This window comes from Humulus lupulus, chromosome 6 (genome assembly GCF_963169125.1).
Source record: "Humulus lupulus chromosome 6, drHumLupu1.1, whole genome shotgun sequence".
NCBI lineage: Eukaryota > Viridiplantae > Streptophyta > Magnoliopsida > Rosales > Cannabaceae > Humulus > Humulus lupulus.
In genome coordinates this window covers 47,690,776-47,705,654 of record NC_084798.1, presented here as the reverse complement: position 1 = coordinate 47,705,654, position 14,879 = coordinate 47,690,776, and positions in this window count along the sequence as shown.

Sequence of the window (14,879 nt, the reverse complement as noted above, 5' to 3'; positions counted from 1 at the left end):
GCCATCCATGATATTGAATCTCCAAAACAAAAGTCATTAGCCTCATTATTCTAAGAGACCTTAATGAGTGAATCAAAAGATCCAATAAACATAAACAAGAGTTCATGAATACTCAGGTTTTAGACTGATCTGCAAATGATCATCTATTATCATAATAATCAAATATTTATGTTAAACAATAAGTTTATAAAGATAATCAATTCTCACTGGTCCTGTCATATATAATCTCTATTATATACAACACCTTTACTAAGATGTCTATCCACATCAGTAATCTGAATCTAAATTGCTTGCATCTCGTATGCTTAGCAAACCGTACTAGTAACCATTCATTAAAGATTCCTTACTTTAATATGTTACTGACTATTTTATTCATTATATATGTTCTTAATTGTCTCGCACTAATACAAGATCATATTCTCTTGAATGAATAGGATTTTTTTTTTATATTATTATATAATTAATTGTAACAATAATTATAACATCCATATAATAAAATTTTACTTTTATTTAAAACCTATAAAATGTATTTACATGCTCTTGGGGCATTAATCTTAACACTCAGATGCTCGGTTCTCAGAGTAGATAGAAAAACTACGCTGATCCCAAGCGTAGATTCATAGAGTTCAAGATCGGGGACTATGTTTTCCTCTGTGTTTCTCCTTTGGGAGGGGTAAAGCAGTTTGGGAAGAAGGGCAAGTTGAGCCCTAGGTTTATGGGACCTTTTGAGATCCCAGAGAGGATTTGTTAGGTAGCCTATAGATTGGCTTTACCCTCATTGTTGTGAGGGGTTCATAATGCGTTCCATATTTTGATGCTTCGAAAATATGTGTCAGATGTAACTCATGTGTTGAGTTATGAGGATCTAGAGTTTCAAACAGATTTTTCCCATGAGGAGAGACAAGTTCAAATTCTAGATATAAAATATAAGGTATTGAGGAACAAAACCATACCTTTGGTTATGGTGTTATGGAGGAATAGCAAGGTCGAGGAAGCGACCTGGGAATTAGAGCAGATATGTGAGATCAGTGTCCTGAGCTGTTCAGGTAAATTTCAAGGGCAAAATTTTTATAAGGAGGGAATAGTTATATCTTCCCAAAGTTCCTAATAAGGCTTAGCGCCTTGATTAGGGGGCCATGAGGGCATTATTGGATTTTTATCTGTTAATATGTGCTTTAATTGGATATTTACGTGATTATATGAATTGCATGAGTTATAATATAATATGACTGATTATGCATGTTTAATTGTACTAAATGTTCGTAACATACCTACTTTTATTTAAAGGGGCATATTTGTAATTTTGACCCACTAAGGGTATAATTGTGATTATACGATATTATATGATTGAGAGCCCATTATTTTGTCAATATATTTGAGATATTCGGCAGGAATCGGTCCTTTTGAGAAAGATAGCAGTCTTGTCACAACGGGGACTAATACCCGGCTCGGGGCGAGCCAAGTGGTATTTTAGTAACTCAGTGACTTACCAGGACTCATTGGAGTATGAGTCGTATTTTGGGAAAATAGTGATACTTCAGGATTGGCGAAATTAATTGGGAATTATAAGTGTAATGTGAGACGGGAGTGTAAAACGATGATTTTACCCTTAGTGGGATTTGAGAGGAAAGTATTAAGTGGAGGGTATTTTGGTCTTTTGGACCATTAGGCTGATATATGCTCAGCTAAGTTTACCAACTCAGAAAGAAAGAAAAACATAATTCAGTTCTCTTTCTCTCTCACTCCTCTCAACGTTCTCTCTGTCTCTCTTTCTATGTTTTTGAGATTTTGGAAGAGAATTGTGGTTCTAGAGCTTGGAAGCAAGATTGCTAAGGGATTTGGAAGTTGTTAAGCTTAGGGAAACAGCCAGGAATCACGTTTAGGCAGAGGTAATTCTTTTCTTAATTTTTAGTTTTTTTGTTTTGAAAGTTTATAAAAGAATTTCTTGGAGGTTGGGTTTCAGTTTAAGTTTTAAGATTGTTTATTGTGTTTATGAGATTTTGGGACCATTATTATGGTCAAAATTGTGTTTTGGGATGGATTTGGGGTCAACTGTGATTTTGGAAATTACTGGTTTCTGAGTTCGCAAGGATGCACTGCGGCACTGTTTTTGGGACACCTCGGCCCAGATGAACTCCACAACCTCGACCCGCCTTAGCGCCGCGACACTTGGCGAGCTGCCCCGCGGCGCAGGTGCAAGGGATTTTGGTGGGCTCTGCCCAGTTGAGCGTCGCGGCTCTGTTAGGGGCATGTCGCGACTCAAATGGGGAAAATTGAGGAAAATGTATTTCAGGTTATGGGAACTCAAACCTAAAGGCTTGGGAATGGTTATACTACTATCGGTTTAGTAGAATTCAAAGTCCCGAAGGCTAGGACTTGGTTCAGAAGCCTTTAATTATTTCTTTCTTTTTAGTTATTCCTTGTTATGGTTGTGACTAGGGTGAACCGTTAGGCTCTGGAGGAAAGGATCGCACTCGAGGTCACCATATGCTATTCACATAGTACTTGAGATAAGAAACTAAACCTGGACTGTAGTTATGGCTCAAGCCCAAGTTATCAAATATGATTATAACCATGCTTAGAATATTGTAGTAAACATGTGGATTGCGCAGTGCATACCTGTATTATGTAATGACTGATTATCTATTATATCTGATTGAGAAGCTTAGCTTATAAGTCTAGGGTTAATCCATTATATTTGATTGAAAAGCTTGGCTTATAAGTCAAGGGCATATCTATTATATCCAATTGAGAAGCTCGGCTTATAAGCCGAGGGTTATCTATTATATGTGATTGAAAAGCTCAGCTTATAAGTTGAGGGCAGCAGTAGCGTGTTGAAAGCAGGCTGGTGTGGTTAAGCTCACCCTGAAGCGAGATATACGCTTGAGCAGCCCTATGACCGCCTGTAAAATAAAGTGCAATATGCACTGGGCTAGCTCTAATGCTGGTTAGATGGGAATAGGGAAATGGGCCCCAATGTGACTCTATAGCAACTTATGAGGATTAAAAAGCTCGGCTTATAAGTCAAGGGCAGAATTAGCGTGCCGAACGTAGGCCGAAATGGCAGGCCCAATATGAAAGTTTGGCTTATAATTCGAGGGCAGAATTAGTGTGGGAAACGCAGGCCAAAATGGAAAGGGCAATATGAAATATTGGCTTATAAGTCGAGGGCGGCATTAGCGTGCAAAACACAAGCAAAAAAATGATAGGGCCAATATAAAAGCTTGGCTTATTAGCTGAGGACGATGTTAGCGTACATAACGCAGGCCGAGATGGCAAGGACAACGTAGAAGCTTGGCTTATAAAATAAGGATGGTGTTACATGCAGAACGAAGGCCGAGATGGCAAGGCCAAAATATAAGCTTGGTTTATAAACCTAGGAGGGCATTAGAATATAAACGCAAACCGAGATGGCAAGGCCAACACAGAAGCTCGACTTATAAGCCGAGAACAACGTTAGCATGCAGAACGCAGGCTGAGATGGCAAGGCCAACATAGAAGCTTGGCTTATAAGCCGAGGATGGAGTTAGCGTGGAGAACGCAAGACGAGAAGGCAGGGCCAACATAGAAGCTCGACTTATAAGCCGAGGACGGTGTTAGCATGTAAAACGTAGGACGAGTTGGCAGGGCCAACATAGAACCTCAGCCTATAAGTCGTGGATGCCATTAGTGTGTAGAACGCAGGCCACGATGGCAGGGCCAACATAAAAGCTCGACTTATAAGCCGTGGACGACATTAGCATGGGGAATGTAGGAAATAATGTCGGGGACAATATAGAAGTGTGATGTACACCTGAACGTATCTATATCCTCTTGGAATATGGAGCGTGGTGCACGCTTGACCTGATCAATATCCATTTCCTAAAGGAATAGTGCGTTGGGCACCAGTGTGGTTCCATAATTATTTAAATGGATTAAATGCATGCACGAGTATGGTAATTATTAATAGACATGTTAATTATAATTCTATAATATGTTGATTAATGTCTTATGAGCATGTTTATGTGTTTATTGTTGATCCTTGGGTCACGAGTGCTACATGGTGCAGGTAAGGGCAAGAGAAAGTTGGACCATTCATGAGTTGGAGAGCTTCAGGGGCAGAGTGTACATATGCGACATGCTCGATTGCAACGGTCGAGATTACTTGCTGGAACTAGTGTTGAACCTTGATTTCGCCGCTTAGATCGACCTTTTGTATTCACTTTGGGTCTATAACTTCCTTGGTCAGCTAAGATGAAGAACTGAAACGATTGTTTCCTTTTAGTTTGGTTCAAGGTGTTAAATGATAGAGATCTCATTTCAGTAATTAAATCAGTTTACTAAAATATCATTTACTAGGAACTAAGTGTTTTAAGGATAAAATACAATGAGGGGTAAACGGTATTTTAGTCCTATCTCATTATAGACCATCTATAGAGGATTGAGTGACAATTGTGGTTGTAACAATGGATAATTAATAGCGTATCTATATTTGTTATAGAGCGTTCTACGAATTCAAGAGTGCAATTCCGAGTCTATAGTGGAGTCACGAGGAATTAATAAGTTAGTAAATTTATTTGTGAGATTTATGATAACTTATTGGAGCTTTGTTTCATAGGCCCATGGTCTCCATTGTACCTTGGATAAAATCATCTCGATTGTCTCAATTATTTGATTTAATTATCCATTAGAATTATCAAAGTTGACCAGTTCAATTTTAGATAGTTTCATAGAGTTGTATATTTTTTAGAAGAAAAGATAAATTATGCCAGATTTATTAATTAAGATAAATTGGTATCTAAATTAATAAATAAGTTTAAATCAATGTTCAAATTATAAATAATTAATTTGATACAGGATTTAAATAATTATTTAATTGATTAAATCAATAGAAAATAATACAGGCCTTGATTTTAAGTCCAATGGGCTTATAATCAAATGGGAAATTTCACGGGCCTAAAGCCCATGATAATTTCGACCTAGGGCTTCAAATTGGCTATTATTTTATTGATTTTTTAATTAAATTAAATGGCCTAATTGAGTCTATAAAATGATTGCTTAGAGAGAAGTCAAAACACAAGTTCTGACAAGTTCCAGAAGTTTGACAAGTCACAAGTCAAATTTTCTGATAGGTTTTAGATTCTCTCTAAACACAAGTCATTTTCTAAGCTTCTTTGTTATTTTCTCTTCTTCTCTCTGTATCTGTCTCATGTGTTGAGAATTTCCCACTCTAGTCTAGATGATTCTAAGGATACTTTGGAAGACTGTGAAGAAAATAGAAGATCGATTCATTTTTTTATAATACTCTACGACAGAAAGTATACAAAGGTTAGAGAAACTGAAGGAATGACTCATTCATTCCGCTACGTATACTATAAGTATTCTTATCGTTGTTTCTCTTTGAATTCAATTTTAGAAACATGCTCTAGGTTTTCTCATATTAATTTGTTTAATATTAGATCTACATGAAAATAAATAAAGATCCTATATAAGTTTTCCAACAAACACCACCTCAAAAGTCAAAATCTACACAAAAAATGGATTGACAGAGACTAAATAAATATTGAGAAAGGTTATTGATAAGTACCGAATTCGTCTATTTTTAATTCATTATTCTTCTATAATTATGCACTTCCTTATTTATTTTTTATCAAAAGGAAAAACTTTCATTGATCAAACAAACTGAAACTACAGAAGGGTGAGAACAACCAACCCTCAACACATTACAAGGCTTTCACAAACTCAATCATTTGTCTTTCTTTAGTAGATAAATGCCTAGAAGAAATATTAAGAACTCTAGCTTTAATAGAGCACCTAATCAAGTGCTCTACTTTACAAACAGTAAAACAACTATCTCCAAAACAACAACAATTTCGATTTAACCAAATGAAATAGATGGAAGTAGCGAGAGTTGTAGCCACAATGTAATGCAGCCAACCGGATTTCCAACTGGCCAGCCAAGCAATCCTGTCCTCATAATTCGCAGGCTAAGTAACCCCTCCAAGCTAGCTGGAAACAAGATGAAAAATCTTCTTGGAGAAAATACAATCAAAAAATAAATGGCCATGACTTTCATCAACAAGACCACAAATCGGACATAATACAGAATCAACAGGAACATGACGAAAACCCAGCAAATCTCTAGTAAGAAGATGTTGATTAACAGATTGCCAAAATATAAATCTGTGATTAGGAATAGAAAGCTTACACCGAACAGTTCTCTCATACTCTATACGCTCACAAGAAAGGGACTGAGTGTACAAGGTACCTAGATGAAGTTTACCCTTTACCACAGCTTCCTCCAAAGTAGAGTGAGAAACAGTATTACAGAAGGAAATAAGTTTCCGCCAATACCAACTAGAGTCATGCTTTAAGACATGATCCCACAGGCTATCCCCTTCCAGATAAATGCAATTCACCCACTTAATCCAAAGCTAATCTTGTTTAGAAATAATAGCCCAAATATATTTGGCAAGCAAAATTCTGTTCCAAGAAGGCCCCTCTCGAAACCCCAAACCACCAAAAGACTTAGGACGACAAACTTGCTCCCAAGAGGTGAAATGAAAGCTGTTGCAGGATCTTGACTCTCCCCAAAGGAACTGCCTACAAATCCTATCAATTTCCCTAACAACACTCTGAGGAAGCAAGAATATACTCATCCAATAATTGTGAATTCCAAGCAAAATTGAATGAATAAGTTGGACCCTGCCAGCATAAGAAAGATGGTGACTATACCAAACATTGAGATGCAGCTAAATCTTCTTAAAAATGATATCACAGTCAGTGGCCTTCCATTTGGTAGGACGAAGAGGAACCCCAAGATATTTCAGCGGAAAAACACCCTCAATAAGCTTCGAACATATCAAAATTCTAGTCTTAATCTCCGCTGGAACACCTCCAAAGTAAATATGAGATTTAGAGTAATTAATTTGAAGACCCGAAGCTATGCTAAACTCAGAAAATGCCTCTTGAAGAACTTGCATAGAGGAGGAGGTACCATTGCAAAATAGAATAAGGTCATCAACAAAGCATAGACTAATTAGATTCAAAGACTTACACATAGGATGAAATCTGAACCGATTATCCTTGGAAGCCTTAATCAATAGTCGGGTGAGATACTCCATCACAATAACAAAGAGCAATGGAGAAATGGGGTCTCCTTGCCTAAGCCCTTTTCCTCCCTTAAAGTGCCCTTGAATCCTACCATTTAGAACCATAGAATAAGACGAACCCCTCAAGCAAACCATAATCCATTTGATGAACCGACTAGGAAAGCAAAACACATTGAGTATATTCTCCAAGAAATCCCTGTCAATAGTATCATACGCCTTGATCAAGTCTAGTTTCATTGCGCACTGAGGTGAACTATTTTTCCTATTGTACCCCTTAATCAAATCTTGAAAGATGAGGACATTGTAAGCCATGGATCGACGCTTTATAAAAGCCCATTGATTAAGATTGATCAAAGAAGGGAGAACTACAGCCAGCCGACTACAAAGCATTTTAGAAATGCATTTGTATATGGTATTGCAACAAGCGAACGGTCTGAAATCAGAAGCAATAGTTGGGTGATCCACTTTTGGAATGAGAGAGATGATAGTATCATTGAGCAAGGGAGGAATTCTGCCTGATTCAAAAAAATCCAAAACAGCCATCGAAACTTCCTTGCCTATATCCTTCCATAGAGCTTTGAAAAAACCTGCTCCATAACAATCCGGGCCAGGACTTTTGGATGAGTGAATACTAAACAATGCTGAACGAACGTCTTGGATGGTAAACAAATTTATTAAAGCCATCTGATCATCAAAGCTCAGAACCAGACCATGGTCAATACAGCTATGATCAATACGACCAGTAGACCTGCTAGCACAACCCAAATGATTCTTAAAATGCTGAAAAAAGTAATTAATAACCTTCTCGTAATCATCCACAAAGTGACCATTAGCATCAATATAAGAAACAATGTGATTAGTAACTTGCCTCTGTTTCAAGCTAGCATGAAAAAATGAGGAATTTTCATCACCAAAACAGAGCCAAGTGATCTTACTTTTTTGGCGAATAAAACTAGCATAAATCTTCTCATGCCTACTGCATTCCAGCTCAGCTTCCTTTTTTTTTAGACAGTAAGGAAGTATTTAAAGGATCTGAGTAATGAGCAGCTTGGGCCTGCTGAAATTTGATTTTACTTTCCTCATAATTATAAACAACATCTCCCATAGACTTCCAATTAAATTTCTTCAAAACATGTTTAAGTCTTGTGAGTTTCCCAACAAGTTTAACCAACCCTTGGCCCTCTAAAGGAACAGGCCAGGTAGTAATAACAGTCTCCCTAAACTTATCATGAGAAGCCCACATATTATAAAACTGAAAAGGCTTCACTCCCGACCTTCTGAAGTCCACCTGTTTGATAAGGAGAAAACAGTGATCTGAAACCACATCCCATTGAGCATAAGCAACAGCCAACACAAAGGTATCACTCCAACTCTCCTTAGAAAACACTCTGTCCAATTTGGAAAAAACACGAGCTCCCCCATCTTGTTTATTAGACCAAGTATAAGCTGGCCCCAAGGTCTTCGTTTCTGCAGCCTCCGGATCCCCTAAAGCTAGCCACTAACGAGCATCCTCCATTTCCTTCACAGAAATAGGTCTTCCACCAAAGTCTATCATCTACATTAAAAACATCATTGAAGTCTCCCAATATAATCCAAGGCTTAATAGGCTTCCAAAAAGTAGATAAATCAAACCATAATAATTTCCTAGTCTCCAAATGATTGGAACCATAGACAATAGAGAGACAATAATCAAGATTCCTACCAAGCAAACGAACTCTACTGTGTAAAAGTTGATCACTCTCCTTATGAATATCAATCATCACCAAATGAGCTTTCCATATTAGCAAAATTTGAACCTCCAAAACAGAACTGCTATAGAACTTCCAACCAGCAAAAGTTGAATTCATTACTTCCTTTATTCTCTCCCCTTTGATTTTTGTTTCGAGTAATGCCCCAATACCAATTTTATTCAACCTGTAGACATCCAAAACTGCCTGCTACTTATTCTTTTTATTCATCCCTCTAACGTTCCAACTCAGCATGTTGCAGCAATCCATTCAAGTCAGTTGGTAAATTCAGATCAGTCATGTGCTTCTGTTTTCCTTGCAAAATGCTGAAGGAGTTCCTCTGTAGCTCAGGGTATGGCAGAACAGGGGATTTCATCATCCCAGGTTTCCTTGGAGTGAACAAATTGGATCCAATTGGAACATTTGAATTAGTAGCAAGATGTGATACCTCTTGTGGTTCCTTTTGCGCCTGTGTACTGATATCCGAGCCAGCATGAGCAATGCCACTTGCTGTAGTTTCATCTGTACTAGTCTGGTTCAGTGTCTTTGTCGTCCTCCTAATAACATCAGGGGCATGCTTACAAGAGGCAGCAATGTGACCCAGCTTCTTACAACCATTACATTTGGTAGGTAACCACTCATAATCAACAAATTGTTCCATAACCTGACCTCTCTCATTTAGATAATTAATATGCATAGTAAGGTGTTCATCAATTTCCATATCAACTAGGACTCTAGCAAACTTGATCATAGATCTAGCTTTTGTGACCTTATCAATCATAACAGGAGTACCAATTGTACTAACAAGAGCACTCAGACAGTTCACACCCCAGTATTGCAAACCAAGACCAAGTAATCGAATCTAAACAGGGACAAATTTTACTGACCTTAAAGTCTCAACATCAGTAGTCCATGGACGAAGCACTACAGGTTTCTTGTCAAAATGAATCACTCCTGATTCAAGCACCATATCTCTAGTAGCCTCATCTCAAAATTTAACCATTGTGAAACTAGAATTCATTCGAGCCACACGGTCAATTCCAAGTTTACCCCAAATTCTCCTGATGAACCCTTCAAAAACAGCTAGGGGAGGGTTAGCACCAATTACCACACAAATCAGAGCTGATTTCTAGAAAGAAGCCCCCACTTCGACCTCATCCATATCCAATTGAGCCAACAGTTTGCCATCTCGTTGAATCGGGTCCTGATAATGTAGCTTCATACAACCAAAAGATGGGAGAGTTTCCTTAAACCGAGCCCAATTTTCTTTTGCCGAGTCTTGGAAAGACTGCGCTTCAACTTCAGCAGCCCAAAACATCGGGTTAGAAATCTCATCATTGACAACAGGAACCTTCGCACCAGGACCAGGAAGCACTGGTTCAGATCTCTTCTCCTTAGACACAACAACCACCGTCTCAATGGCCTCTTCCTCAGCAATCTGATCATTGGATGAAGGGAGCTCCGAAACATTTACTTTGGCCAGCTTCTACACAGGCTTCCGTCTTCTCGCCACGGAGAGAGAGAGAAGGTTGTGACCATGCTTACTTATTTTATATTATTTCATTAATCTTTCTTTACTTCATCATTTATTTATATATGTTGAATTATTTTATTTTGTGTTTTTAGGATTTTCAAGACATTTGGATGAAAACGATGAATTTTGGATGTTTTACAAGTAATAATTAAGTTCGGAATTACAAGTCTTAAAGTTCACACTTGATTTTGATAATTTTACAATACTATTTTGGAATTATTCTTCGAAATAAAAGTTTTATATGTTTTTCTTAGCTTTCCATATCTTTTTGAATCGTCCAATTTCGAGTTATATCGAGGAAGTTAAGGTTAAAATACTTTCTGTCACTGCAGCAGAAGAAAACCGAAAAACGAGAAAATTTCTACGGTCACGGCCCGGGGGACAGAACGTAGAGGGCGTGGCCAGCAATATCTCAGGCAACGGCCGGAGCTCAATTTTATGGAAAATATATTTTATAGTGGTCATGGCCGCCAAGAAACACTGGCCGCTGCCGGTGATCGATTTTTCCTTTATTTTTGAATTTTAAATGCATTTTTGAAAGGGCTGTAAAAGGGGTTAGGGTTAACTTTTAATATAATTTTGGATTGCGAATTTTAGAGGCTAAAGCAACAGAGGAGGAGAAAAGACATCATCATAAACATTCTTCAATCTAGTTTTTCTTTCTTCTCAAAACTCTTTTATTTTCATTGAATATTTATGTTTATGAATATGAATATGATTATGGAGTAGTTTCCTTTATATTTGAGGGTTATTTCAAAACCCTAGACATGAGATCTTGAATGCATTGAAGAATTTTATTCTTTCTATTCCCTTATATTAAGTTGCTTCTATTTTTCTATTTTTATGTTATGAATCTTGTAAAATCTTGATTGAATGGCCACTAATTAGGGTTTTGCATTGTTCTACTATCATCTTAGGATTTTGATTCACCTAATAGTTTAGGATTCTAAGTAGAGTGATAAATTGCAATTAGAGTATTGTGACAGGTATTTTAATAGTGATGAAGAATAGAACCTAAGTTAAATGAATTGCATGCTTAATGAATTTGTTGTCAGGATTAATTTGTTTCCATTAAATGTAATGCTCTTCCTGGGTTAAAAAGATTGCATACTTAATGGGTTTATTTCTTGGTAAAAATGATTAATTAAGAGCGCTTAGCTTTAATTAATTATATTAGGGAAACTGTGATAACTGACTGCTTAAGTGTTATCTGCGGGGTTAATAGTTTAATTGGGAGTATGGAGTATTATTCGTCATTGTTGATAGATTGATTGTCGAAGGCCGAGAATAATTCTTAACTGTTTCTTTAAAATTGTATTATCCATTATTCTTTTTTTATTACTTTATTTTCTGTTATTAAACCTTGAAACAAAATCCCCTATTTAATTCTTGTTTTTATTTTGAATGATAAATTGAATAATAGTCATTGTGGGTTCGACCCTTTCTAAAACTTTACTAATAATTTAGTGAGTAATAATGAATAAATATATTTAAATTTGATACAGCATACGACACCCATCAATTATGCAAACCCAAGTTGGTGAATGACCTTCTTCAACTTTGATGAACCTTAAAAAAAAACCCTTGTAAAACCACAAATTAAAGGCTTATACACATTTCTTAACGCTGTCCTAATACTTTATTTCCTAGGCACCATTTATGCTTGAGGCCTTTCCAAGAGGAAATGAGGATTGAGAGTGAACAATAATTAAACTCACAAAGTTAAGCACTTTCTTTATGAGCTTCTTGGAGAAAACTTGAAATTCATGGAGGAAGAGAGAGAGAGATTGGAAAGAGTGATCAAGTCTTCCAAAACTCTATTTTGACCTTTATATAGAGTAGGCACCATCATTAGGTCTAACCAAAAGGATTATACTTGTAAAACACATCGTTTGGAGCTCATTTACGTAAGTCGTACGGACTCCGTAGGCGACGCATCGCCTACATGTAGGCGGTCGCCTATATGCAAGAGATGCATCACCTGCTAGGGTTTTTGAAACCCTAAGCATAAGGCGATGCTACACCACTTGGGTGGCGATGCATCACCATTCTCTTTGTTTTTGGACCCCTCCAAAGGTCCTAAAATTTCTCCAAATTCTATCAAAATTTTTGGGGACCCTTAGATACCTCCATGCATCAATTTGGACCCAAATACACATTTTTAAAGTCCCTACAATTGAAACTCAAATTTCACATCTTTACTATGTGAAATTCATTAAGTTTTTATGCGTAGCTTGTATTGTAACACTTATTTTTTTTATTTAACCAATCATAACATTTTCTTTGGTCTCTCATGGTTATGTGTTCAACAAAAACTAAATCTTCAAGCAAGGATTTGAGAATTGTAGAGAATGAACAAATCTCTTTCATTGTTGATTATGCAAAATAGAAAAAGAAAAAAAAAAGTAATTAAATATAGAGATTTTGATTGTTGGGAATGTATGTGTTACACACTATAAATCAATAATGAATAATAGGAATAAACTCAACAATACAAACCTTAAAGATTAGTCAAGAATTATATGCACAGTGTGATGGAAAATCTTGAAAATTCAAAGAATAAAGAAAGATCTAGAGAATGATGTAAAATGGAGAGTGAAATTATACCCCTAGACAAATGGAATCTTCACATAAAATATAACAGAAATATTAAAAGTGAAAACACAAAATATAATGGGAAACTCAAAAACGAAATCAAAATAGTCTATCTCAGATAGTTGAGGTTTTAGAGAAATACAACTTTTGAATTGAACAATCTAGTCTTCAAACTTAGGGAATATCTAAAGGCTTATACACGAGGAATATAGATATCCAAAATCTCTATTGCAAGTCTTCCCAAAGTTGCTTGAAGCTTCGCCAAGATGGAATGAGATGTGGAATTTACTTTGAAACTCACACAAGTCAAGCAATTCTTGGTGAGTTTTTTTTTTTTTTAGAAAATGAGTGTTCTTAGAATGCTAGAGACTGAGGGGTTAAAGAAAGAGAGTTGAAAAGTGTTATCAAGGCTTTACAACTCTAATAACCCTTATTTATAGTGTAGGCACTGTCATTAGGCTAAACCAATAATTAAGTCACTTAAGCACTTTGAATTTAGTCATTTTAACCTATCCTAGAAGACTCCAGGCGACATGTCACCTATTATGTTTTTCAGCATAAGGCTTTTAAGTCTTCTAGTGACATATCGCCACATAGCTTGCGACATGTCACCTCTCCACTGTCTAGGGTGCATAAAATCACTCTTCAATACCTCCAATTGACTCCAAACGTTTAGTGTAAGCTTAGTACCTCATTGTATCACTATAGACCCTTAAAAGTCAATTATTAATGCCTACAATAAATACTCATATTTTCACTTCAACTTAAGTGAAAATCATTAAGTGTTTTACACCACCTTGTGTAAAACTATTATATTTAACCAATCTCAACAATAATTAAAAATATTTTGACCAAAATAGGATCTAGGGTACAATGTTGATCCATTTTGTAAAATATAATGTCTAAATTATCATTTAACAAAACACAATGGCCAAAATGACATCCTTATCCTTAAGTAAAATGTACGATTCGATTTTTTTTTTTAATTAAGGATTTTTTAGTACATCCCATTTCTAATAGATTTAAAATTTTATTTATATTTTTAAATTGAGTCATTTTGATTTCAAAACTCTTATAATACACAACAATTAGAAGAAGAAAAATCATTAGAAAAATCTTATAATATAAATGTAATCTTATTGTACTTTTATTCATAAAATAAACATTTATTGTGCTTTTTTATTAGTTTATCATAAATTTATATTTAAAATTGTATTAAAATTTATAATTTTTATTTTATTATTTATTTTACTGAGAAAAATCAATTTTTTTAATTTTTTAATAAATGAGGTGCATAACTTTATTTTAGTTTTATTATTTTTTATTTAAAAAAATGTACATTTCAAATATTATATAAGAAATATATGGGACATAGTTAAAAATAGAAATGTTTTTCTACTTATAAAATGATGTATATTTATATATTTATGTGGTGTAAATATAATTTTCCTTCCAATTTTTTTAAGGGAAATTTATAATTTGGGACTCTAAAAATATTAGTGAATTTTACATAAAGTGTCAAATATATCACAATATAAACTTTTTTATTGCCACACGGCAATAAATACTTGTGTACTAGTCACATTTTTTATGTTTACCTTATGTATTTTTTTATTACAAAAATACTACTTTTGTCTCTTCCATGTAATTTGTATTGATTAAGTTTATTTATTTTTTTGAATTTTTTTCTGACAACTTCCCACTCTTTCCACTTTCACAATATACACTCTTCCACTCTTCTCTCCATTGCTTTTTTTTTTCTGCTCCACGATCACACCGGTATCATCATTTTTACCCTAAAAATTATGTTCTTAACGGTTATTGAAACATTTAAGCCCACGTTCTTTGTTGTTATATATAGCATTATCTATCATCTATGGCTACATTACGAGTGGAATCTTCTACTCCTTCTCCTTCTGTTAAAAAAATTTC